At 45.8% G+C, this 24,592-nt stretch overlaps 1 protein-coding gene across 7 annotated transcripts in view; it reads left to right on the plus strand.

Annotated features, from left to right (window-relative positions):
- The first annotated feature begins 517 nt into the window (after positions 1–517).
- The window catches only part of ATP2B3 (ATPase plasma membrane Ca2+ transporting 3), a 348,827-nt gene continuing 324,752 nt past the window's right edge, over positions 518–24,592 (plus strand). For all 7 annotated transcript variants that reach the window (XM_086940211.1, XM_086940208.1, XM_086940205.1 and 4 more), the window contains exon 1: positions 518–730. The gene's annotated coding sequence lies outside the window, so the exon portion shown is untranslated. The remainder of the gene's footprint in view (positions 731–24,592) is intronic.

A 24,592-nucleotide genomic window follows, 5' to 3' on the forward strand; every position in this document is an offset into this window, starting at 1 on the left:
CGCACCTTAAACATATATACACATGTATGTGTAGGTACATATGTGCATTTACATATAGAACATATATACTTACTTACCTTTCTAAATTGCGTCTATGGTACTTGGTGTGATCGAGACTCCTGCCTCAATATTTCAAGGGTCTCCCACATAGTAGTAGTGGCTGTAGGGTCTGTGCATAAAGTCTGGGACGTGGGTCTGTATGTGCCACCAGACTGTGTGTGTGGCCCTGTCAGCGTTGCTGAGGGATTCACCGGTCAGGTAAGTCTAATGTAAGGAGTCATAGCACACCTGGGGGCACTTAGAAAGTTGCGGGTGGGCTTTGCTTATGGATAGGAGAGGGTGGGCACTTTATATACCGCTCTCAGCCTCTTTCTGGTTAGAAGCCCCAAAAGGCTGGGGACTTGGAGCTCATTCTGTCTGCTCATGGTGACCATGTTCAGAGCCCTGCAGGGGGCCTCAGTTCTCTTCCAAGGGTCTGCTTCTCCTGTGGTCTCACCATCTCTTTCTTTCCACAGGACTCCTCGGTGCAGTGGACACACGCGGAGCGCTAGGCCCTGACCGGATCTGAGCACCCGCCTCCTTCTCCGCCCCCCCAGAGAAGAAGGAAAAACACCTTGCCCATGGATTGGTTCCTGCACCCAGATCCGATGCATCCATGAACGGGACCCCGCGAGACCCTCCCCCCACTCCCACAGTAGGACGAACCCCACAATGTCCCAATCATAAGCAGGTATGTGGGGGGGCATGAACTGTTTGTGTGTTTACTATTGTGTGATCCAGGAAGTGCCTGGTTGGACAGGGCAGTGCTGCAGGCCACAGGGTCAGGGCGCAGTGTTAGGGCAGAATGGACAGTGGGTGTCCAGGTTCATAGGGTTTCCAGAGGACTTGTCCTCAGAAGGTCAGGAAGGTGCAACACTTACTTGTCTTTCAGAGGTATTCCTGATATGTGACTGACTCTGCCCCAGCTTTACCACCCTGCCACTGATACCTTCTTTCCTGTAGTGGGTTTTTTTCTGATTTCCTTGGAGGACTCCCTAAGACAAAAGTCTTCAAACTTGTGTTTGCCATGCCCTCCTCCCACTACGCACACGCAAAACGTTTTCAAGTCAGACCCCCCTCCAATACTTTATGGTCTAGAAAGGAGATAGAAGGGGTGAGGCAGAAGGTGGGACTTAATAAATCATTTCAGGGTTACCTTTTATTTAGTCCATAATCCACACAGTGTGAACATTTCAATAACTGGAATGCATCAAGACAAAAGAAAAGCTGGCCAAAAATATTCAGTAGTTTATTTTTGATAAATAAAATACAAAGAGTTATAGATATGTTCTGCATAGCGCCACAGTCGGTCTGCAATTTCTAAGCGCAGAAAATAAGAGATGTTTAAAAAGCCCATGTACCTCTTACTCCCTTCACCGGGACCTTGCTCTTTATCTCTCCAGAGGGCCACCCCTTTGAACCGTCATAAAAACCATGGTGCTGCGGCCTGTAATCCATCTTACTACCTGAGGCAGAGCTCTGAGGCCCCCAATGTCTCTCCCAAAGTGCCCTTAGAATATGTCCAGTATAGAAGCACTACAAACAAAGAGAGGCCATGGTGAAGCAAGGGTACCAGGGGCCCTTATGCAAGCGAGAAAAAGGTCCCATCCCTTTGTTTGGAAGTAAAAATGAGTTATAATGGAGGCGCAGTTTGTTGGGGGAACATTGGAATAAAAAGAGACAAGACTTCTCTTGGCAATGCAAAGGTATGTTTGGTTTCTACGGTTGAGAGATCAGTCACCTCTGTGGAGATGAACAAGCTGATCTCAGATTGCTGCTCACAGGCACCTGCTTATATAGTTGAAAAACTGCTGATATTAAAATTATCACAAACGCCAAAAAGAAGTCAAAACAGATTCAAAAGTTAATAAGATACTTTTACAAAAATATCACTTCACCTGTGACCTTTAAACTCAGAACCTTTTTTCTACATTCTCTTTATCATAGTTCTAACAAAGCTTTAATGAAAAATGAACTCTTTTCCACATGTGTGTTTGTATATATTGCCCTGCTCCCAAGACTTGTTATCTGACTCTATACATTCAAACTAAAGTCTCCTTTGACCAACATTTTCTAGTCATGCTCCAATTTAGCAACAGGAAAGAAAGACGATCATTTGGACTGAGATCGTAAACTCTTCAAGGCTGTTAAAAACATGTTTTCCATTTAACAGAAACTTGCTGAACTAGTGTTCTGTTTTCTAGTGAACTCTCACCTATGTTGCATGTTTATGAAACCAAAGCATATATTTCTCTTTAAACACATATCACTCTGCATCGCTCTCTACTGATGTCTGCGGTAGCGCAGTTCCTTCATATTGTTTTTCTTCTCCTTAACAAGTGGGGCTCATTATGCCCTTCACCCTGGTTCTAGTGCACCTGCTTTTTTGTTTACATCTGTAAACAATAAAGCTCTGGTGCCTAGAGGCGCCCTTCCGGCTGTTGTGCTTTCCCTTTATTATCTTGCTTTCTATAGTGCTCCATACTGTCTGCAAATTCTAAACACTGCAAACAACAGGTGTTAAAAAAGAAGCCACTGCTACACAGTGCTATATACCACCTGCCATTTGAAAGTGCTGTAAATATTAGATGCTACAACAGAGCACCCTGCGTCCTTCCTGCTCTCCTGAGGTGTTCGTGTGAAGTCCCAACAGGGTTTCCCTCTGCCTTTCTGGAAGACAACAAGCCTTGACTGACCATAGCACCCCTCCCCTGGGCCAGTGTCCAGAAGAGCGCTGGACACAGAGCAGCCCTGCTACAGGCACCGTTATGACATTGCCAGTATTTTAATGCAGTGGCTGGTATTATGTTTTGTAAAAACAGGTACAAGAATCGTATGTTTCTACTTTGTCAATGTGAACATAAAAACAGTGGAAGAAAGTACCTCTTGGACGCTATTTGAGCGTCAAGTCCACCCTTCCGTTATTACAAGCAGGAGCCGCAGCGGAAGTGACCCGCTAAACAAGACTTCAGAGCGATTTTAAGTCATTCTTATAGGAAGGGGCGGCTGTCTTGATCCTTCTGGATTTGTCTGCAGCCTTTGACACGGTCGACCATGTTATTCTGGTCGACCGTGTCGCAGCCCTGGGGATAGATGGTATGGCTAGGGACCTTATTGCATCCTTCCTGAAAAACCGTACCCAGACCGTGAGGCTGGGAGATTTCTACTCCCCTATCTCTGCACTCCCTTGTGGAGTCCCACAGGGCTCCTCGCTAAGTCCTATGCTATTCAACATCTATGTAGCGGACTTAGCGAGGGTAATAAAGGCCCATGGGGTACGGCTCACATCCTACGCTGACGATACCCAGCTGGTTCTAGCAATCCACAGAGATGGCGCTACTGTGGCAGCCAACTTCCAGAGAACCATGCTCGAGGTCAGCACTTGGATGGCCTCGAACTGTTTGAGGCTTAACTCGGACAAGACCGAGATTATGACCTTCGGCAGGCTCTCTCCTGAATGGTCTTCTATCTGGTGGCCTGAAAAGCTGGGCCCTTCACCTGTCCCAGTAGAAAAGACCAGAAACCTGGGAGTGATTTTTGACAGTAAACTGTCCTTTGACCTCCACACAAATAAGGTTGTCTCTTCAGCATTCTTCATTTTGAAAAAAATTAAGAAACTACTGCCTTACCTCCCTACTTCTGCGGGGAAGACCCTGGTCTCTACCTTAGTCTTCTCAAAAATAGACTATGGGAATGCTCTCTTTTTAAACACACAGAAGCGTGTCCTAATGAAGTTGCAGTCTATTCAGAATGCGGCTGCAAGGATCCTTCTTAACATTCCTCGTCGCAAGCCCACCACTCCTGCTATTCGCCATCTCCACTGGCTGAGAGTCGAGAGCCGTATCAAATTTAAGGCCCTCTGTATTGCCTATAAGGCAGTACATGGCGTTGGACCCAGGTTACTCAGAGAAGCCTTTCAGTTGTACACCCCCAAGAGGCAACTAAGATCGGCTAACATCTGTCTCCTCCCTGTACCGCGTGCTAGAACTGCCACATGGGGAGACAGACGTTTTCTGGTGGCTACTCCAAAACTGTGGAATCTCTTGCCACTGGCTATTAAAACTGCCCCGAACCTGATGAGCTTTCGCAGGCTCCTAAAAACATGGCTGTTCAACCAGTAAGCTAATGGTTGTTTTCTAGTAGCTCCACAAGCGCCGAGACACCCTAGGGTATTTGTTGCGCTATAAAAATTTCGAAAATAAATAAATAAACTGTCCTATTCTCAACACTTAAAACTTCAACCTGTACTTCTTCTCTTAGAAAGGTCACAAATGTGGCTGCAGCCCAAGGCTTCATCTACTCATCAACCCCCTCCTTATCTTTTCTTCCTCTCTTAGTTTCAGCACCTCAGGTTGCATACAAAGATGGCGCGGAAGCCTCCTTCCTTCCAGGCTGTTTTTATTCACATGCTCATCTGTGATCTATACATCTTGCAGCCCATCCCCTGACCCTATGGTCCAAGATGATACATAACTTCTCACCCCCCGGGGTGTATCCAAGGAGGACGCAACCCACAGAGTGAAGACCTTTGCTTAAGATGGTAGGTAAGGAAGATGACAGGAGGACCACAAGAGGACCACAGGAGGACCACAAGAGGACCACAGGAGGACCACAGGAGGACCACAAGAGGACCACAGGAGGACCACAAGTCCAGCATGTGGAAAGTAAGAGAGTGGCATCGTTGGACATTTGTATCCCAGAACCCCGGGCAGATGCGGCCCATGATGCGAAGACCTCTGCTAAAGATGACAGGTAAGGAGGACCACAGGAGGACCACAGGAGGACCACAAGAGGACCACAGGAGGACAACAAGAGGACCACAGGAGGACCACAGGAGGACAACAAGAGGACCACAGGAGGACCACAGGAGGACCACAAGTTCAGCATTTGGAAATAAGAGAGTGGCATTGTTGGACATTTGTATCCAACAACCCCTGGAGGACACAACCCACGGTGTGAAGATCTCTGCTTCAGATGGAAGGTAAGGAGAACAATAAGAACAGTATTTTGGAAACTAAGAGAGCTGCCTCGTTGGGCATTTGTATTCAAGGACCCCTGGAAGACACAACCCATGGTGGAAGACCTCTGCTTGAGATGATAGCTAAGCACTACCACAAGTCCAGCTTTTGGAAACAAAGAGAGCGGACATTTTCACTTCCACAATAGAGCATGTTTGGTCTAAAGGGGATGAAGGTGAAGAAAGTCTGGAACAACCAATCACTGCAAAGTGTTGAGCAGAAATGAAGATATCTCACTATCAGTGACAGACCACACATTTAATTGCAGTAAATGTCCTGAGTGGAACTTCCAAGAGAGTGACCCGTGAGCCTAAATATTCAGTGCTAAACCTCAAGCCACCGATGATTCCAAAACATCCCTGCTGGGTGGTCAGCCAGTTCCTTACATGAAAGAAAAGCTGCTGGGTACAGCTGTCATTCTTCTTCACCTTGGGTTACAGTCAGTCACAGCTCCCAGAGTTTGATGCATCAGTCAAGACAGATCACTCCCAACAGTGACTGAGATCTTTGAACAAAGGAGCAGCGCAGACAGCTACTAGTCGGGCCGGTGGGACACTCTGATGACATGATTCATTGTAACTCATCTCCGTGGACTGCTTATCTGAAGTTAAAGACAAGCATTTGCCGTCACCCTCGGTTATTTAAAAACCCGGAGCATCCTGTTGCACCAAGGAATTCCCTGACCTACCCCTTGCTCTAGGGAGCTCCCTATGCCAGTATGGGTGGAGCCTTGGTGTTGCAATAAATAAATGGTCCTCTGTAGGCTGGTAACATAGGTTTTATGATGAAATGTATTAGGAGATAATAGTCTTGGTTACAGGTTACAGATGTCACATAGATCTAACATCCATTCACCATCAGGAGCAGCCTCCTGCTGCCCAGCCTGCTCACTCCAACTGATCCCACCCTTCCGAGCCGAAGCCACCGACATCATCTGCAGCATCCCACAGGGCTCAACCCTCAGCCGGGCGCTGTTCAACGTCTACATGGCCCCCCTCGCACTAGTGGACCGCCATCACAACCTCAACATCATCTCCTATGCTGACGACACAGAGCTCATCCTCTCCCTCACCAAGGACCCACACACTGCCAAAACCAACCTCCACGAAGGAATGAAGGCCATCGCTGACTGGATGAGGAGCAGCCGTCTGAAGCTGAACTCGGACAAGACGGAGGTCTTCATTCTCGGATCCACCCCCTCAGCCTGGGACAACTCCAAGTGGCCGACCACACTGGGAACAGCACCAACATCCACCAACCACGCACGCAATCTAGGAATTATCCTCGACTCCTCCCTCGCCATGTCTAAGCAGGTCAACGCCGTCTCCTCCTCCTGCTACAACACCCTCTGCATGCTCCGCAGGATCTACAAGTGGATCCCGACCAAAACAAGAAGAACAGGCCCTTGTCAGCAGCAGACTGGACTACGGCAACGCACTTTACGCAGGAATCCCAGCCAAACACCTACGAAGACGACAACACATCCAAAACGCCTCCGCCCGACTGATCGTCAACGTCCCCCGCCACAGCCACATCACCCCCAACCTGAGAGACCTACACTGGCTCCCCGTTGACAAGATCACCTTTAAACTCCCCACCCACGTACACAAAGCACTCCACAACACCGGATCAGCCTACCTGAACAGCAGACTCAGCTTCCACACCCCAACCCGCCAGCTCCGCTCCGCCAGCCTCGCCCTCTCCTCTGTCCCCCGCATCCAACGAATGACCGCCGGCGGCAGATCCTTCTCCTACCTCGCCGCCAAGACCTGGAACACCCTCCCTACCCACATACAGCAGACCCAAGACCTAGTCACCTTCAGAAGACGCCTCAAGACCTGGCTTTTCGAGCTGTAGCAGCACTCCCCCCCTTCCCTTCAGCGCCTTGGGACCCTCATGGGTAAGTAGCGCGCTCTACAAGTACTTTGATTGATTGATTGATCTCTCAAGCATGCATGAACATTCTAACTCTATGACATCACGCTCACTCCAACTCATCTCTCAAGCATACATAAACATTCTAACCCGATGACATCACGCTCACTCCAACTGATCTCTCAATCATAATAAACATTTTAACACTATGGCATCACACTCACTCCAACTGATCTCTCAGCATGCATAAACATTCTAACTCTATGACATCACGCTCACTTCAACTCAGCTCTGAAGCATAGATAAACATTCTAACTCCATGACATCACGCTCACTCCAACTCATCTCCCAAGCATACATAAACATTCTAACTCGATAACATCACGCTCACTCCAACTGATCTCTCAAGCATGCATAAACATTCTAACTCCATGACATCACGCTCACTCCAACTCATCTCTCAAGCATACATAAACATTCTAACTCAATGACATCACGCTCACTCCAACTGATCTCTTAAGCATGCAAAACTTTCTAACTTGATAACATCATGCTCACTCCAACTGATCTCTCAAGCATGCATAAACATTCTAACTCAATGACATCACGCTCACTCCAACTCATCTCTCAAGCATGCATAAACATTCGAACTCAATGACATCATGCTCACTCCAACTCAGCTTTCAATCACACATAAACATTCTAACTCGATGACATCACTGACACACAGGCTGAGCAGCAGGTAGTAGAGCACTAAGGAGAGAATGCCTCATGCCTAGTTCAAGATATAACACTTGGGCTGGTAGTGTTCTAGCCTAAGTCACCTGGGATTGTAAAAGTCACCCCCAGCCTTAATCACCTCAATAGCTGCATTTTATACCTGAGCGAACGCTCTCCAGAAGTTACAGGTGCTCCTTTCAGTTGGGCAGCATCACTCTGCAAGCCGAGGAATGGTTGTCCTCAAGAGCTTGTTTTCTACTTGGAAACCAGTAGGACAGGAGTGCTTTGAGAACAGAGGATGCATGTTCACTTTGGGGGAAGCATAGCTCCTGCTTCACACGTGATGCAAGCCGTGGTCTACTCTGCCACCCTGCAGTCCTGAGACTTTACTGGCGCCTGAGTCCTAGTATCCTCCAAGGAGGGAAACTCAGGGCCACCAAGGATCCACCAAGGATCCACCAAGGAGGGAAACTCTGGGCCACCAAGGATCCACCAAGGATCCACCAAGGATCCACCAAGGAGGGAAACTCAGGGCCACCAAGGATCCACCAAGGATCCACCAAGGAGGGAAACTCTGGGCCACCATGGATCCACCAAGGATCCACCAAGGAGGGAAACTCTGGGCCACCAAGGATCCACCAAGGATCCACCAAGGAGGGAAACTCTGGGCCACCAAGGATCCACCAAGGATCCACCAAGGAGGGAAACTCTGGGCCACCAAGGATCCACCAAGGATCCACCAAGGAGGGAAACTCTGGGCCACCAAGGATCCACCAAGGATCCACCAAGGAGGGAAACTCAGGGCCACCAAGGATCCACCAAGGATCCACCAAGGATCCACCAAGGAGGGAAACTCTGGGCCACCAAGGATCCACCAAGGATCCACCAAGGAGGGAAACTCTGGGCCACCAAGGATCCACCATGGATCCACCAAGGATCCACCAAGGATTCACCAAGGAGGGAAACTCTGGGCCATCAAGGATCCACCAAGGATCCACCAAGGAGGGAAACTCTGGGCCACCATGGATCCACCAAGGATCCACCAAGGAGGGAAACTCTGGGCCACCAAGGAACCACCAAGGATCCACCAAGGAGGGAAACTCTGGGCCACCAAGGATCCACCAAGGAGGGAAACTCTGGGCCACCAAGGATCCACCAAGGATCCACCAAGGAGGGAAACTCTGGGCCATCAAGGATCCACCAAGGATCCACCAAGGAGGGAAACTCTGGGCCACCATGGATCCACCAAGGATCCACCAAGGAGGGAAACTCTGGGCCACCAAGGATCCACCAAGGATCCACCAAGGAGGGAAACTCTGGGCCACCAAGGATCCACCAAGGATCCACCAAGGAGGGAAACTCTGGGCCATCAAGGATCCACCAAGGATCCACCAAGGAGGGAAACTCTGGGCCACCATGGATCCACCAAGGATCCACCAAGGAGGGAAACTCTGGGCCACCAAGGATCCACCAAGGAGGGAAACTCTGGGCCACCAAGGATCCACCAAGGATCCACCAAGGAGGGAAACTCTGGGCCACCAAGGATCCACCAACGATCCACCAAGGAGGGAAACTCTGGGCCATCAAGGATCCACCAAGGATCCACCAAGGAGGGAAACTCTGGGCCACCATGGATCCACCAAGGATCCACCAAGGAGGGAAACTCTGGGCCACCAAGGATCCACCAAGGATCCACCAAGGAGGGAAACTCTGGGCCATCAAGGATCCACCAAGGATCCACCAAGGAGGGAAACTCTGGGCCACCATGGATCCACCAAGGATCCACCAAGGAGGGAAACTCTGGGCCACCAAGGATCCACCAAGGAGGGAAACTCTGGGCCACCAAGGATCCACCAAGGATCCACCAAGGAGGGAAACTCAGGGCCACCAAGGATCCACCAAGGATCCACCAAGGATCCACCAAGGAGGGAAACTCTGGGCCACCAAGGATCCACCAAGGATCCACCAAGGAGGGAAACTCTGGGCCACCAAGGATCCACCAAGGATCCACCAAGGTGGGAGACCCGGGGCCGGGGGAAGGTCTAGGTACTCTTGGTTCTGTCCGTCGGTGTGGTCTAGTCTGCCACCCACAGTCCTTGGACCTTACTGGCACCTGGCCCCAGTACCTCTATGATGGGTCTACCAAGGGCGGAAACCCGGGTTGGGAAGGTCTGAGTACTCTCGCTTCAGCCCATCAGTGTGGTCAGGGGATTCTTTCTTGCCTTCCACTGAGCCGTCACTTGTCTAAGCACTCAGCAGGTAGGAAGGGGTTAAACTGCAGCTGCTAAGATGTGCGGCAATCCCTCCAGGGACATTGGGTGTCTGCATTTCAATCCTATAATGACTGAGTTTCCTGACCACTTTGCCTGGGTCATTCACTTGTTCTCTGGGGCTCCTGCATTCACCACTGCAAGTCCCCCAGGCCTGGACTCCTACCAGTCACCTGGTTCTGGTGCTGGCAGTGTTTACTTGCACCTCTAGGCACTATACATCCATGTTTATGGGGTATAATAGAGAGCCCTGAAGCTTAGGCGTCAGACGTCTTGCGGTTCTTTCTCCATCCCCCATTGCAAGTCATAAATGACTCAGTCGGGGTGTTAAATAATCACTTCAAAAGTCTGAAATCTGTCCTTTTCTGTGGCACCTTCTTGTAGGCAAACTGTACCTACTTCACCTTACAGTTCCCGTTGAAGGGACGTGGAAGGCCTGCCATCTGTTGTCTCGAGCAGGAGTGTCGCCTGTAGCCGGTTACCTCTGGGCCAGCTTTCATCACAGATGAAGAGACAAGGGCGTGTGTGCCCTTCTTCATCCCTAGGCATGTCACGTCTGACAGAGTCTGCCTCTGACGCTGCCCCACAGAGACAGATGCTTCACACACACATGTGCTCGGATAGACATCTTTACATGATGCAGTGTTATGTGCAATTGAAATTCACAGAGCTGCAGAGCCGGCCTCTGACCTTGGGCCTGGTCCCCTCTCTCCTCCTCATTGTCCCTTTGTCGCGTCACTTCCTGTCCCCCACATGCCCTTGCAGGAAGTGGGAGTCGTGCGCCGCCTGTCTGGGATGCTCGTCATCCAAAACCTGTATTTCTGGCGTACCTGGCCCGATGACATCACACTGCCCACTCCGAAAGAAGGGCTGGACCGCCCCCTCCTGCGAAAGCACAAGGGCAGTGCAACGATGGGCAGTAAAGGGCGGGCATAGCAGCGAATGCACACTGCTTCTGCCCCCAGGCACTGCCCCTCGGCTGCTGATACGAGACAGCAGGGTTCTGTTGTCCCAGCGAGACGGTGCCTGAATGTTGGATCAATGTGGTGTTCAGCTCCTGGAGGACGCTGGAGAAAATCTAAGCACTGTAAAAACAGATGCCAATGAGAGCGCATTGACTGAGCCCCAGCTCTGCGGTGGCCGCCTAAGATGGCCGCCCTTTTGTTTTCCTACCGAGCGGCCATGTGATCAGGCAGCAGGATGCAGCTGCGGAGCATGCGCGGGACTTTGGAGCGCGCCCTGCACGTGCTCCAAGTGCACGTGTCGATTTTAGAGTCACTTTCCCTCCAGGTCTCTGAAAGCGACTGTGAGCCAGTGCCCTGGACCCTGGCTACGTCACAGCACTGACCACTCCGACTGCGGCTCACATGGCCCTTGCTGGCCACCGTACTGCCTCTCCTGGGATTCTTGAAACATTCCCAGAGGTCTACAAAGAATTTCGTTTACAGGTGCACTTGTTTAACTGGAACTAAATTGTTCTGCGTCAGAGATCTTAACAGAAAAACACCGCACTGCTGTTATGAGTAGCGCAATGTTTCATTCACTTGAAAAGGGGAATTTTCAGCCCAACCCAGGAAACAATTATAGCAGACATAAATTGTAGAGAAACATTCTGCTACATCATCCAGCCTGGTTGGGTACAGTCAGCAATCTCATTTTAAAATTGACCCCCCAAAGTTGAAAAAACACATTACTTGGACAAGTTCAAGTACACCCAATAGATGTTGCAACCTTACTGATGTGAAAAATTTGCAAACTTCAGAAAACTTTTGGAATGAAAGAAAAAAAAGTTGCAACTACTTCTGACCTGGTACCAAGAGGGTCAGGGGTTTGGCTTCATGGAACGTCCATCGCGCCTTGGAGAGCTCCAATCAGTGCGTCCGAGAGCGTCACCGCGGTCACATGTCTCCAACCTCCCTCTGAGCCCTGAGGCTGCCGTAGAGGGTCGCACGCTTAATTGTTATTAATGTCATATAAATTACTTTTATAAAGCGCCTGTCCACCCAAGTTTCAAGGCACTTACTAATCTGAAGAAATACAGAAGTATCATCTCTTACTTACTAAACTAGTATGTCTTCAACAATTTTCTAAAACGTGGAAATGCTGATTCTACTCTCAGAGATCAAACTAAAGATCCATATGTTCCATCCGGGGGTACGGAGAATGAACGATCGCCTTACAGCCCTGGCCCTCAGGGCATCCACCAGACATTGAGTGGTGGACCGTGTGTGCAAACTGAACTTTGATGGAATGAAGTCCGGAGTATCTCGATAGATCACCTTGGTTCAATACCCATGGGCTCTAAATTGTTCTTCTTTCGCTAGGCGGTCACTACAGCTGGTTTAATGCAAGTGAAATATGCAGATATTTGGACTGTTATAGATAAGCCGAGTGAGAACACTTCAATAGCGCTACTCAGATACTACAAAATGCAGTTCACAAACCTACAAACAGATTTCTCCACCTCTCATATCTTTTCTAGGTCTTTTAGTAGTAAATATGGGCGGGACCGGGGAAGTGGTGGGAAAATTATGGCCAATTGCTAATACATCGGATGTGTGTAGGGAAATTTAAGGAGTGGTTTGGAAGGGACATACTAAAGCAAAACCCTCATCCACGAAATACTAAGACAACTGCAATTCACAAAATACACTTCTAAAGTTACTACAGCCGTAGAGGGGTCAAAACACACGCATACGTACTCCAGCCCAGTCTTGGAGCAAGTCATATTGGTCGACTGCTGTTACTGCAGCACACTTCCATAGAAAACAATGGAACCAAGGAACTAAAATACCACCTCTTAGGAACTAATATTAAATCGTTTAAACCAGTTTGACATTAAAACAATTATATTCAAATAGTTGAAGTGGTAAGTGATGAAAAAATATATAATTATACATAGTTATTGATAGTTTTTAAAAATGTAATAATAAACGTAACAAATAAAATACACTTTTAAATTGTTTCAAAACTTTTTTTAAATTGATGAAATATATAACTTTTAACCAAGTAAATTTAAACCAAATAAAAATGTTACTGATGGTGATTTTTTTAAAGTTATTGTTTTAAAATTCACATTTATAACTTAAATTATTATCACGTAAATTATTTTAGTATTTAAAACACATTTAATTTTGGATACCGGATGGAGTGGCTTTATCATCTACAGCTGTATATCTAGGAGTTAAATTATCTGCTAAGGTAGATGATATACTTGGGCTTAATTTAGATCCTCTACTCGCCTCTACTACTAGGACCCTTGAAAGGTTAAATAACCTGCATCTATCCCTATATGGTCGTACTAATGCAGTGAAGATGATTATATTCCCCAATTTATTTTTACTTTTTTTCGTACTATACCGTTACTGTTTCCTTCTAATTTTTTAATTAAATTAGATAGGATTATCTCTAGGTTTTTGTGGGGGTATAGGAAAGCTAGAAGATCCCTTAAATGGTGTACACTTCCTAGATTAAGGGGAGGCTGGGGGATGCCAAATTTTCGGTTGTACTATTGGGCAGTATCGTTAAGATTAATGGGCATTTTAATTTTCCAAGATTTTGTAATAGATGATTCATCTGTCCTTCAATATATGAACTGGTTCTTGGGGCAGAAGCGCGACAATGTTTAGTTAGGTTTATTGAACCAAGTTATTATAAAAAAACGAAATTTAAAATCATCTCTACCGTGTACCAAATCTGGAAACAATTTAAGAAAAGGTTTCGCTGCTGCGAAGATTTAAATCAGGGGTCTCCAAACCGGTCCTGGAGGGCCGGATCCATTCCAGATTTTTTGGATATCCCCATTGAGATACATGTAGTAATTTAAAAAATCTGGCATGGATCCGGCCCTCCAGGACCGGTTTGGAGACCCCTGATTTAAATTATTATACACCTCTACTTAACACTCCAAAGGTGCCAGCAATATTTAGAGACTCTGTAATGCAGCGTTGGCAAAGATCCGAGCTGTGTTTATTAGGAGACCTCTATCAGGAAGAACATCTTGTTTCATATGCACATCTGCAGCAAAAATATAGACTCACTAAATGGGACTTTTTTAAATACCTTCAAATTCACAGTTTTTTAGAGAGTAAAAATCTATTAAATACCAGTAAAATTAATGAATTTGATGTTTTGGAATGTTGTAGGAAAAAAAAAAATTTGGGTGATTTATCAGTCAATGTTAAATCGAATTGAAGACAATCTAGAAGCGTTTGTAAACAAATGGCAAAAAGAATTAGGAATGAAGAATGTTGATATATCTAGGTCATTAGAATTGGCAAATTTGGTTTTGTGTAATGGATCACTTAAAAGCCAACATTTTATGATTATATTTGATTTGTATTACACCCCTGCGAAGTTATTGAAATGGAAAGCCAATAGAGGTACTAAATGTAACAGATGTGGGTATCTCGGCGCAGATTCAATTCATATGTTTTTTCATTGTATTAGATGAAATACAAATTTTTTTAAACAACATTTTAAGTATGTCACTGGTACTGTCTGCTGAATTAGTAATATTAAGTATTCAATGTGATCAAACTGTTATCAAAACAGATGCTGAAGAAGGCTTTTTGTTTATTTCGATGTCAGCATTCAGATACTGCATAACTTCTCATTGGTTAGACGCAGACCCCCCCCACGTTTCGTCAATGGCAAACCAAATTATTATGTATTTATCAACTGGAGAAAGCGATATATAATTTAAAGGGAAAGAGAAACAAAGTATTTGGTCAAAAGCTCTGGGCACCTATTTGTAATTGGATATAATATGGTTACCGTATCGATTGTTAAAAATACTGTTCTGCTGATGTTCATTTATTTGTACTTTTTTGAACGAGATTTTGTTTTAACTACTTGCTGTCATAAAACTCAATAAATAAATTTAAAAAAAAGACATTTAATTTGATGGGTTAAAGCAATTTATTTTAGTATCTCCAGTTTACTAATACATATTTTAATTACATTATACATTAAAATATGTTATTTTTCTTTATACATATAATAAACTTTAATACACTTACCAATATTTTTCCATAGGGAGATCTCGATCTCAGTGGTGAACTTACCAACATACCAAACATTATTGGTAATAACTTTTCATTTGCAAATGATGTTAAGGGAGCTGTTTCACACACAGCTTTTCCCAATTACTGACCTCTATCTTCTGTGGAAATTTTGCCAGGCTTTATTTTTTAATTTATTTTTTAAATGTGCAAGGGGAAAATCTCAGGAGAACAGCGAGTCCACACAACTGTGATTTCGTATTGTGCCCAAAAGGTTGTTGTCACCCAATTCAATACCAGCTAACTTTAAATGAGACGCGATGCGTACAGCGACCAATGACATGAGCCCAGCAACCGCTGCAGATCCTCAGAGCCCGCTATGGTTCTGGTTCAAATGTGTTTCACTGAAAGAGACGGCGTCAGTAAGTGGGGACCAGGGGCTTGCACCAGGGAACCATCACGCCAACAGCCCTGAGCTGAAATTGATTTAAATTTGATTTTAAGTGGGTTGGTGTCACAAAGGGACACGTTTGCAGAAAACCCCTTGTACTGAATGTTTCCACAACTTTAAGGGATCCGCCGGGAGATATGAAAAGACTGGTGGAGTCGGCGGTCGAAGTGAATTATAAAAAAGTAGGGGGACTGTGATGCTGCGTGCAATAGGGGCAGGGGAGTGAGTGTGAGGGTGAAATCAAAGGCATGGATACAAAAACGAAATATTCTGTAACTTTTTCCGTCTTTCACCTTCAGGTAACTACATATAAAATAAGGCTCAGATTAAATGAAAAATAAATGCACAATCGTGCATTATGAAACCACTATTAGTAAATGCACTGCAGAGGTCTGTGTCTGTAACTAGAGAGCCGCAGAATTGAAACTGGTTATTGCAGTGGAGAATAGTGGCTTGTGCATGTTTAGTGCTATGAGGTCGCAGGTTGTGACAGAAAGCCCTGCGGACATGTCATTAATTATTTTAAACTTAATTATACATAGTATAAAACAGGCCACTACAAAACGGTTTAACATAAAAAAAGTGCTTCCAAACTATAGATTTAAGTAATAACCAAACAGTATGTAGTGCATTTTCTAAATAACTCTCCTTTAAAAGCTCACACTGCACAGGTCAGCCTTGCAGAACATTTAAAAAAAAGAATAAATCAGAGTTATCAGGAAGCTTCAAGTGATTCCATCACTTAAAGCCCATACCAGCTTCTGAGCACCTTTTACATTTGCAGATTGATGAGCTGCGCCCATTTACATTTCTTTCAGGCAGCAGACTCCCTGGCAGGAAGGCTTGTTTAGCTGTCTGCCCCTCCCTCTGTTTCACAGAACAGGGGACTCTCTGCCTTACATTTCAGCTGAAACATTTTAACTCTCCGGCTTAACAGTCCCGGGACGGATGTATGGCTTTTCTTAAATTAAAAAAGTATGGGCACGTGGAACTCAAGCAAGTTGGGCTTCCTCCGAAATAGTAAGGGATTCCAGGCCTGGGACAACATTGGTATTTCGGTGGTAGGTGATTTATGGAAGAAGGATAAGGTGGTAGATTTCGCCCACCTGCAAACACAATATGAGATGTCGCAGACGGAGAAGTTTAGATACTTGAAAATTAAGCATGCGATACAGTCGGCTATACCGACGGGTACCATCCTGGAGGAGTCGTCTCCTCTCGAAGATAGGCTTCTGACGAAACACATGCAGGACAAGGTCACTTCCCTCACATATAGGAAGCTCATTAATAACCTCCCAGACGTGACAGCCACACTGAAACAAAACTGGTCTGAGGAGGTGGGCCCCTTTGACGATTCTGAATGGCAGGAGGCCCTCGCCTCGCCCCGTGAAGCCGCGATCCCCTCAAGATTAAAACTGGTCCAACTCAAAATACTGCACCGTACGTACTACACCAGACCACTCCTGCACAAGATAGGAAGAGCCATGCATAACTTCTGCCTACGTGGCTGCGGGGAGGAGGGGACATTTTTCCACACCATCTGGGAATGCAGGTTCATAGCGACATGTTGGACGGCAGTGATGCGCACGATTTCTCAAACAATAGACATCTCCCTGCTGCCGGAGCCTCGTCGCTGCTTGCTAAATGTGTGGGAACCTAATGACCTTTACCACCGGCAGCAGGACTGGGTAATGTTGGGCATGTTGATGGCAAAGCGCAACATCGCCAGGCTGTGGGGTTCGGCAGTACCACCGACACTTCGTAATTGGTGTAAGGACATGAATGGGGCGATGGTGGCGGAGAGGGCTGTCTACATCCACCGTGGCTGCCCAAGGGGTCTGTATATCTGGGGATGCGTCTCTACTCCAGATTTATGAGCCCACTCAAAGCCACTCAAAGTGGCTCTGCGTGGCTTCATGAGTCTGACGTAGAGCCTTGGGCCACGCATGTACCACATTGCGTGGGGCAAATGTGATGCAAGGCTCCGGTAAATATGCCCTCTGGTGTCCAAGGAGAAAAATTCATCTTTTCATTTATGCAAATTTCCAGCTGTAAAAACAGCAAGGAATGCGTTCATAAACTCCCATTAAAAAAACAAATCTATATTGAAATATTTGACTGCTTAAAAAAACAATTAAAAATCAGAATTACTTTTTTACTTCCTACACGTTTACTCTAATCTTTGAAAAGGTATAGTTCAGAACATGGCTGGAAACTTGCTTATTATGAATATTTGCCCTCTTTATATTGAAATCCTGCTTGCCCCATCTTTGTCTCACACTTTATTATTCCTTTGTCAGGGAATAAATGTGGATCTGGTGTGGGAGAATTGGTTAGTGGTTTACTGTAACATGTTCTTACAAAAACAATGCCACAACTGAACACCTCATCAAAATATCATACTTATCTTGCTACTGGAGGACGTTGATACACACATTTCTTAATTTTTGTTTGTAACATTTTTTGATTTCTTGTAAAGAACTCTGCTTCATCAACTTACTGCAGAATCCAGGGAATTATTTGATATTGTTCACTATCTTGTTGCATAAGGACTCGAAGGTTCCACTGGAGACCATTGTTGGTGTTTTTTTTTCATTTGATGGTCCACTTGTTACCAACATCTTCTCTAAATTGTGAAAAACAGTATAATGGCAGTCTTCTGCCATTAAAAGTATGTTTTACCATTAATGACAGGATCTGAATACTTTCAATTGTTACTTATAGAGTTATAGTCAAATGGTAGGCGTTTCGGTTATGCAAGCAATTATACCCTGGTCCTTCATCAGGACAGGAAACGTATTTAACACACATAAAATTGTCACCAAAAGTATTTAAAAAAATTCAGATGCTTTATAGGAACAATTATGGAATTCACTGAATAGTTTTGATAAGTACCAAACACATTATCACAGAATTCTCTCCTTACTGAGCAAACTGAACCAATCAATCCCGAAGGGGTTTAAAAAGTAATACTTACTTACTTACTTACTTACTTACAGAACAACAACATATAGGAAACGTCATGTATTGAACCTAATTGCAAGCAAATGTTCACTCATCTACAGTGAGTTACATGATTTGAGCTCCCCTGATGCAGGGTAAGTACCTAAACACACCAACAGAGTTTATAAGTGTTGTAATGAACAGAGAGACAAGGGGGACTTAAAGTTATCTATAACTTTGAAGATTCTCCAAGTAGCGAGGGAAGCCCACTGTAGCATTCGTGATTCAGCCTTTACTAAGGCACTATGGAGCACCGAGATTTGGTCAGAGAGCAGCATTTAAACTGATTTTTAAAACAGTGTTTTTTGCCCCTCTAGTGATCTAGAACAAAGAGGTTTATGCCCTGTTCTTCACAGAATGCCTAGAGCCTGGCGTGTTACTCACACAGACCTAGCACGCTACATGGTATTCAAACATAATGTCGTATTTAAATATCTGTATGACAAGATATTGTAGCAACAATATGGACTACCACCATACTGCTGTGAATGTAAGTACGCTTATTAACTCAAGATGTGTCTATCTTGACTACGCAGAGTGAAAAATGTCATTCAGCTCACGGAATTGGGGGAACTTGGCAACTCTGCATTACTATTGTAAGGTGAATTCCCGCCAAATTCCACCAACCATAGTTCCGGAAATTTTTCTCCTGCTCGGCTCCAGAAATACGAACTGGTGGGGTGAGTGAGATTTTGCGTCCCCTATCGTGATTTCTACACACTAGGACTTCTGTGATAATTTCGGGTGGTCTTGAGTGTTTGTAGTCAGAGGCGTGCTTCTCAAGTGGATTTTGTACTCGAGCGGCAGCACAATCAACGTGAATAGACAAGTGCTCTTGCTCACCCGGTGGTGATGTTTGCAATGATTTTTCAGCGCTGAACACGCGACCGGTGCTAAATCACAGGGCAACGTTTATATTTTCACCAATTGGCAGAACTTTGCGGAATCTCGCAGATTGTTCATGTAACTCTGTAGAATTCCAGTGAGTGAAGTTCCAAGATTTCCACCCATCTCTAAAATTGACTATATCTATCTATCTATCTATCTATCTATCTATCTATCTATCTATCTATCTATCTATCTATCTATCTATCTATCTATCTATCTATCTATCTATCTATCTATCTATCTATCTGTCTATCTGTCTGTCTGTCTGTCTATCTATCTATCTATCTATCTATCTATCTATCTATCGATATATATATAAATATATATATTCACTGAAAAAAACATAGGTTTCAGGGATGTTATAGTTAGTTGGACATTTCACTCATACAAACCGATAGACATTCTACTGTTATAATTAGTTCAGTTAATTATACCTCGCACCCCACAATGCACTGCTGATGACGTCACATATGACATAATTTATGACATGGTCAGTGACATGGAGTGCAAGAGGGAGAATGCTGTACTGTTCCTATGTAGAATAGGGGAAGGTTTAGCTGGCATGACCAAAGGTGTTAAAGTGGCACCTTGGGGCATCCATTATGTTGGATGTATTTGCCTCACACACCCCGAAGGATGTCATGCTTCATCATCGGCGTTTGCTCCTCGTCGGGGAGGCGGTGCAATCCCCGACGGGCTCACCTCAAGAGGGGCTCTTTGGCGGAGATCTTTTATCCAACAGCCTTATGGTGAAGTGGGGGTGTGTGGGCAGGATGGTGTATGATAAGGTCAGTGACATCACTGATGACATCTCAAATGACATCACTGATGACATCATCCAGTGAATGTGGTTTTCTTTAAAATGTAAATATGTATTATATACATACCAAGCTGTATTGAAGAATGAATGAATGTATAAGTTTCTGGATGGAGGATTTAGTAGGTGTGTGACTGTTTAAGTGAATCTTTAAATTTATCTTACTGAATACATGGGTTAGTGACTAAAGTGTGTGAATGTCTGTATCAATCTCTCTGTTGTTGTGTAAGCTGCTGCATCAGTTAGTCAGTAGCTACATGAATGTCTATATGGGTTATTGATTAGTTGCCTGCATATTTTTGTATGGGAGACTGAGTGTGTGTGTGGTTGGGTGGGGGGTGTGACTCTGTGCATAGATGTGCAAGTGGTTGATTGACAGGGTGTATGATCTTAAGAGTGCATGTGGAAACAGTTGTATGAGTGGGAAAGTGTGTAAGGGCACCTTGGTGAGTGAACAGATGTCTCAGTGCACATGTCCAGCTAAGTACATATATAAAAGGCAGTGTATGTGAGAGTTGGTGTATAGAAATAACTATACATAAGAGTTAGTGAGTGAGAGTTAGCAAATGTAGCACACAACCAGTAACCACTGGTAAAAGGTAAGTACCACCTACGCAACCCTAACCACCTTAGAAAAATATCACACAGGGAACCATGAACTCACTAGCATAACTATACTAGGAAAAACAACCACCTAAGCATAAAAATACATTTAGGGGTATAGACCAGAAGCTTTACACATGATGCATGAAGACACATTCAGCGGTGTCAGAACACAGGGTGCGCAAAACATACTACACACAGTAGATTTCCTAACACCCAAAGCATTAGCGCATAAATCGCATTAGGGTCCAGGCTGCGCCTCTGCGCCAAAACCTAAATGTAGCAGCTGCCTACTACTTGCTGGGCAGCTGAGGCCAGGGACAGGGCCTAAACGCTGCAGCTGGCACTAAGTGCTGCACAGCTGGGGAAGGCCAAAAGAACACATGTCCCTAAAAGAAAGACCTAAACGTAGCAGCTGTCCACTACTTGCTGGGCAGCTGTGTATCAGCCAAACTGCAACAGGGGCCCTCACTGGCCCTCTTGGAGAAAACTGCGCCAATTGCTGGAGCCCTCTAGGCTCTGGGACCATCGCTGTATGCATGGGAGCACTCTGGCTCCCAAAAGAATTAAAGGTGCCCAAAGGTGGAGCCCTCTGGCTCTAAAAGTAACTGGGGCATCAGTGGCACGAACACAGGCCTCTCGGGCCCCTAACAGGCTCTCAAGTAACATGGCCCCCCCAGACATCATAGGGACTTCCAAACAAATATGGGCCATCGTTGGAGCCTTCGCGGCTCTAAGACCAATACTGTACATGTTGGAGCCATCTTGCTCTGGATCAAATGTTGCCAATCTGGGGGAGTGGCCCACTGTCAACCGGGGCCGCTTTACCCCACAAAATGCCCCCGCAATGAAAATAGCGCTACTGGGGGGCGGGGGGGGGGGCGGGCCCCGGCAATGTGCCCCGATGACCCCCCTCTCCCCAAAGGAATACACAACGGGCCCCACTCACCACCAGCTCAACAGGACTCCTCTGGTCGGCGGCGGCGGGCGGGGCTTTCTCTCCTTTCTGAGAGCCCCGCTGGTAGTGGCGGCTTTTCTTGTGGCGCGGGGCTTCCCTGTACCTCCGGGAGCCCCGCGTTGCCATTGGCCCTCCCCCAGGGCCCAACACTGCATGGCACGGTTTCCCCCAGGCAGGGGGAAGCGGAAACAATGTCCTCCCGGCCCCGCCCACAGTCAGGCGGCGCGGGCCGGACTTCGGCTTCCGGTGCTTCTCCCGGGCCACGGCGGTAAACTAGGGGCACAGATGAGAGGTGGGCACCCTTGGTGAAGACAATCAACGTAGAGGCGGGGTGGGCACCCGCGAGGGTGCATGTAAACGGTGTGGCACCCGAAAATAAAAATAAAGCAAATTAACTGGCATAAGGCAGGGTGGGCACCTGCGAAGGGCACAAAAGGGCAGGAGCGCTTCACTCGTGGAAAATGCCAGTGCTCTGCCCAGGAATAGAAATAAAGTGCTCACAAGGCGCTGGGGGCACAAAAACCACCAAAGGTCCCAGAAAGGAGGATCCCCCTAAAGTAAAAAAGGGGTCCCAGCGGTCCTGGGCATCAGGAGGGGAATGCAGGGACTGGGGCCAGCACAAAGGGCAGGAGACAGCCCCCATGGCGGTCCCTCCTGGGCCCCACCAGCAGCAGCCCCCTCCTATTAGGACCCAAGCAAGAACTCCAGGTATCTAAGCATCCATGGGCTGGGCAGAGCCCAGGGAGGCAAGCCTTCCCCTGGGCCCTAGCAGCAGCACGCCCCTGGTAGATTCAAGTCAGTAAACAAGAACATTTTACAAGAGGTCACAGCCTCTTTTTATACAGAGAAATCCTTTGTTGTCAAAGGTGCAGGCAAGGGGTGAACCAGATGCAACTGGTTCCTGAGCACTTTGTTTTGCTCAGCCCCTCTGCCTATTCACAGGATGGGTCAGGGACATCAGACACACCACAGGGGTAGAGCCAGCATTGTGGAGGGAAAGCCCAGCCCTATTCAGGTCCCAGGTACACTCCTCCCCAGCCATCAACATGCAGATCTCCCATTCACCACCGGGGCAGACCCATCCTGACTCCTGGAGCCAGGCACACCAGCCAGCTCCAGCTAATCACAAGCCAGACAGTCACTGCACAGACAGGCCAACTTCTAGAAGTGGCACTTCCACACTAGACACATGATGCCGCACACATCATCGCGCAGCATTCAATCTCACGAGTTCGCACATACCCAACTTGAGCCTGCACTCCAGACACATCAAGAACTACCATGGACACATACATTCCCCAGGCATTCCTATGGGAGGGCAGGCCAATCTCACACACGCACTCAGAGAGCGCACGCACTTTACACTGCACCAGTGTCAAAGTGCGCAAAGACCAGAAATCCCTATAATTATCTCAGAGTTCAATGCAAAAAGTTCAGGGGAGAACCTGCCAGAAGGGCCAAGTCCAACAGTGTATAACTGTGTAGGTGAGTAAATGAAACTGTGATTGATTATTTGCATGAGTGACTAGGATGAGTGCATAACTGACTAGGAGGAGTGCTGGTGTGTCAATGGGTGTATTGAGTGCATTTGATAGTGTTCTATTGATCAGTGACTGCATGTAGGAGTGATTGTATGGGTGAATGGGTAGATGTGTGTGTAGACCTAGGAATCACTGAGTGGGTATGTAGTAACTGGTATTAGTGTGTCAATGGTATCATAAATGGTAGTCTGTATTTTAGTCTGAGTATATCAAATGTTATATTAGTGTGTGAGGAGGTGCATCAGATTGCCATGTGGATGATGTCATCAGTGATGTCATCAGTGATGTCACTGACCAAGTTATGAATGATGTAATATGTGATGTCATCAGTTGTGCATTGCCGGGGCGAGAGTTATAGCTAGCTGAACTAACTATAGCAGTGGAATTTCTATGGTTTTGTATGAGTGAAATGTCCAACTAACTATAACGTGCCTGAAACCTATGGTTTATTCAGTGAATTTCTAAGATTTTTTAAATGCTAATTTCTCACTCTAACGTCCCTGAAACCCATGGTTTTTTCTGTGAATTTCAAAGGTTTTTTAAATATTAATTTCTAACTATAACGTGCCTGAAACCTATGGTTTTCCAGTGAATTTCAAAGGTTTTTAAAATGCTACTTTCTAACTGTATTTTCCCTAAAACCTACCATTAACAATAATAGTGGGTAATTGTGTTAGTAATTAGGCCATTCCATAAGTACATGACTAGTTACTGGATGATTATAGTGCTGTAAAGAGAGAGCATAGTGTATGTGTAAGTGTTTTGGTATTAGGGAATTAGATAAGTACACCACGCTAGATGGGTGACTGGAGAAGTGTATGTGGACTGACAGGGTAATTGCTAGACTGCATGGGGAGTACCAGAGTATTTAGATGAGTGAATGAGCATTATATGCCTGCTTAGAGGTCTGTATGGATAGTGCACAGACAATTGTAGCACTGCTTCTGTTAGTGCTTGGGCCATTGTATGAGTACATCAGCAGTGAATGGATGATTACAGTTCTGCAAGGAGAGTGTATGCTGAATTTATAAGTACTTGGGTATTAGTGGAGAAATTGCATTAGTGTATAGTACTGGCTGGGTGACTGTAGATGGGCAAGGGGAGTCACAGTGTCTTTGATGGACTGCAAGCGTAGTACCTGGGTGGATTATTCTTACCTATTTCCAAGTAGATATGAAATTAATAGTAATATAATTTCACTTCTTTTTTTTTAAATGCAAATTTAAAGTATATTAAACTTTAGTAGTAAAGTCTGTAAAAAAGAAGAAAATAATTCTGTTATTACATATAATGTTATAGTTTTCGCGAGACAACATAAGTATGCAATTACATCACATATTCAATTTGCCATTTTTTGCTGTCTTCAGATTGTCTTGAATTTCACCATAAACAGTGATTTCACTGTT

Source organism: Lissotriton vulgaris, chromosome 10 (assembly GCF_964263255.1).
Source record: "Lissotriton vulgaris chromosome 10, aLisVul1.2, whole genome shotgun sequence".
In the NCBI taxonomy this organism is placed as follows: Eukaryota; Metazoa; Chordata; class Amphibia; order Caudata; family Salamandridae; genus Lissotriton; species Lissotriton vulgaris.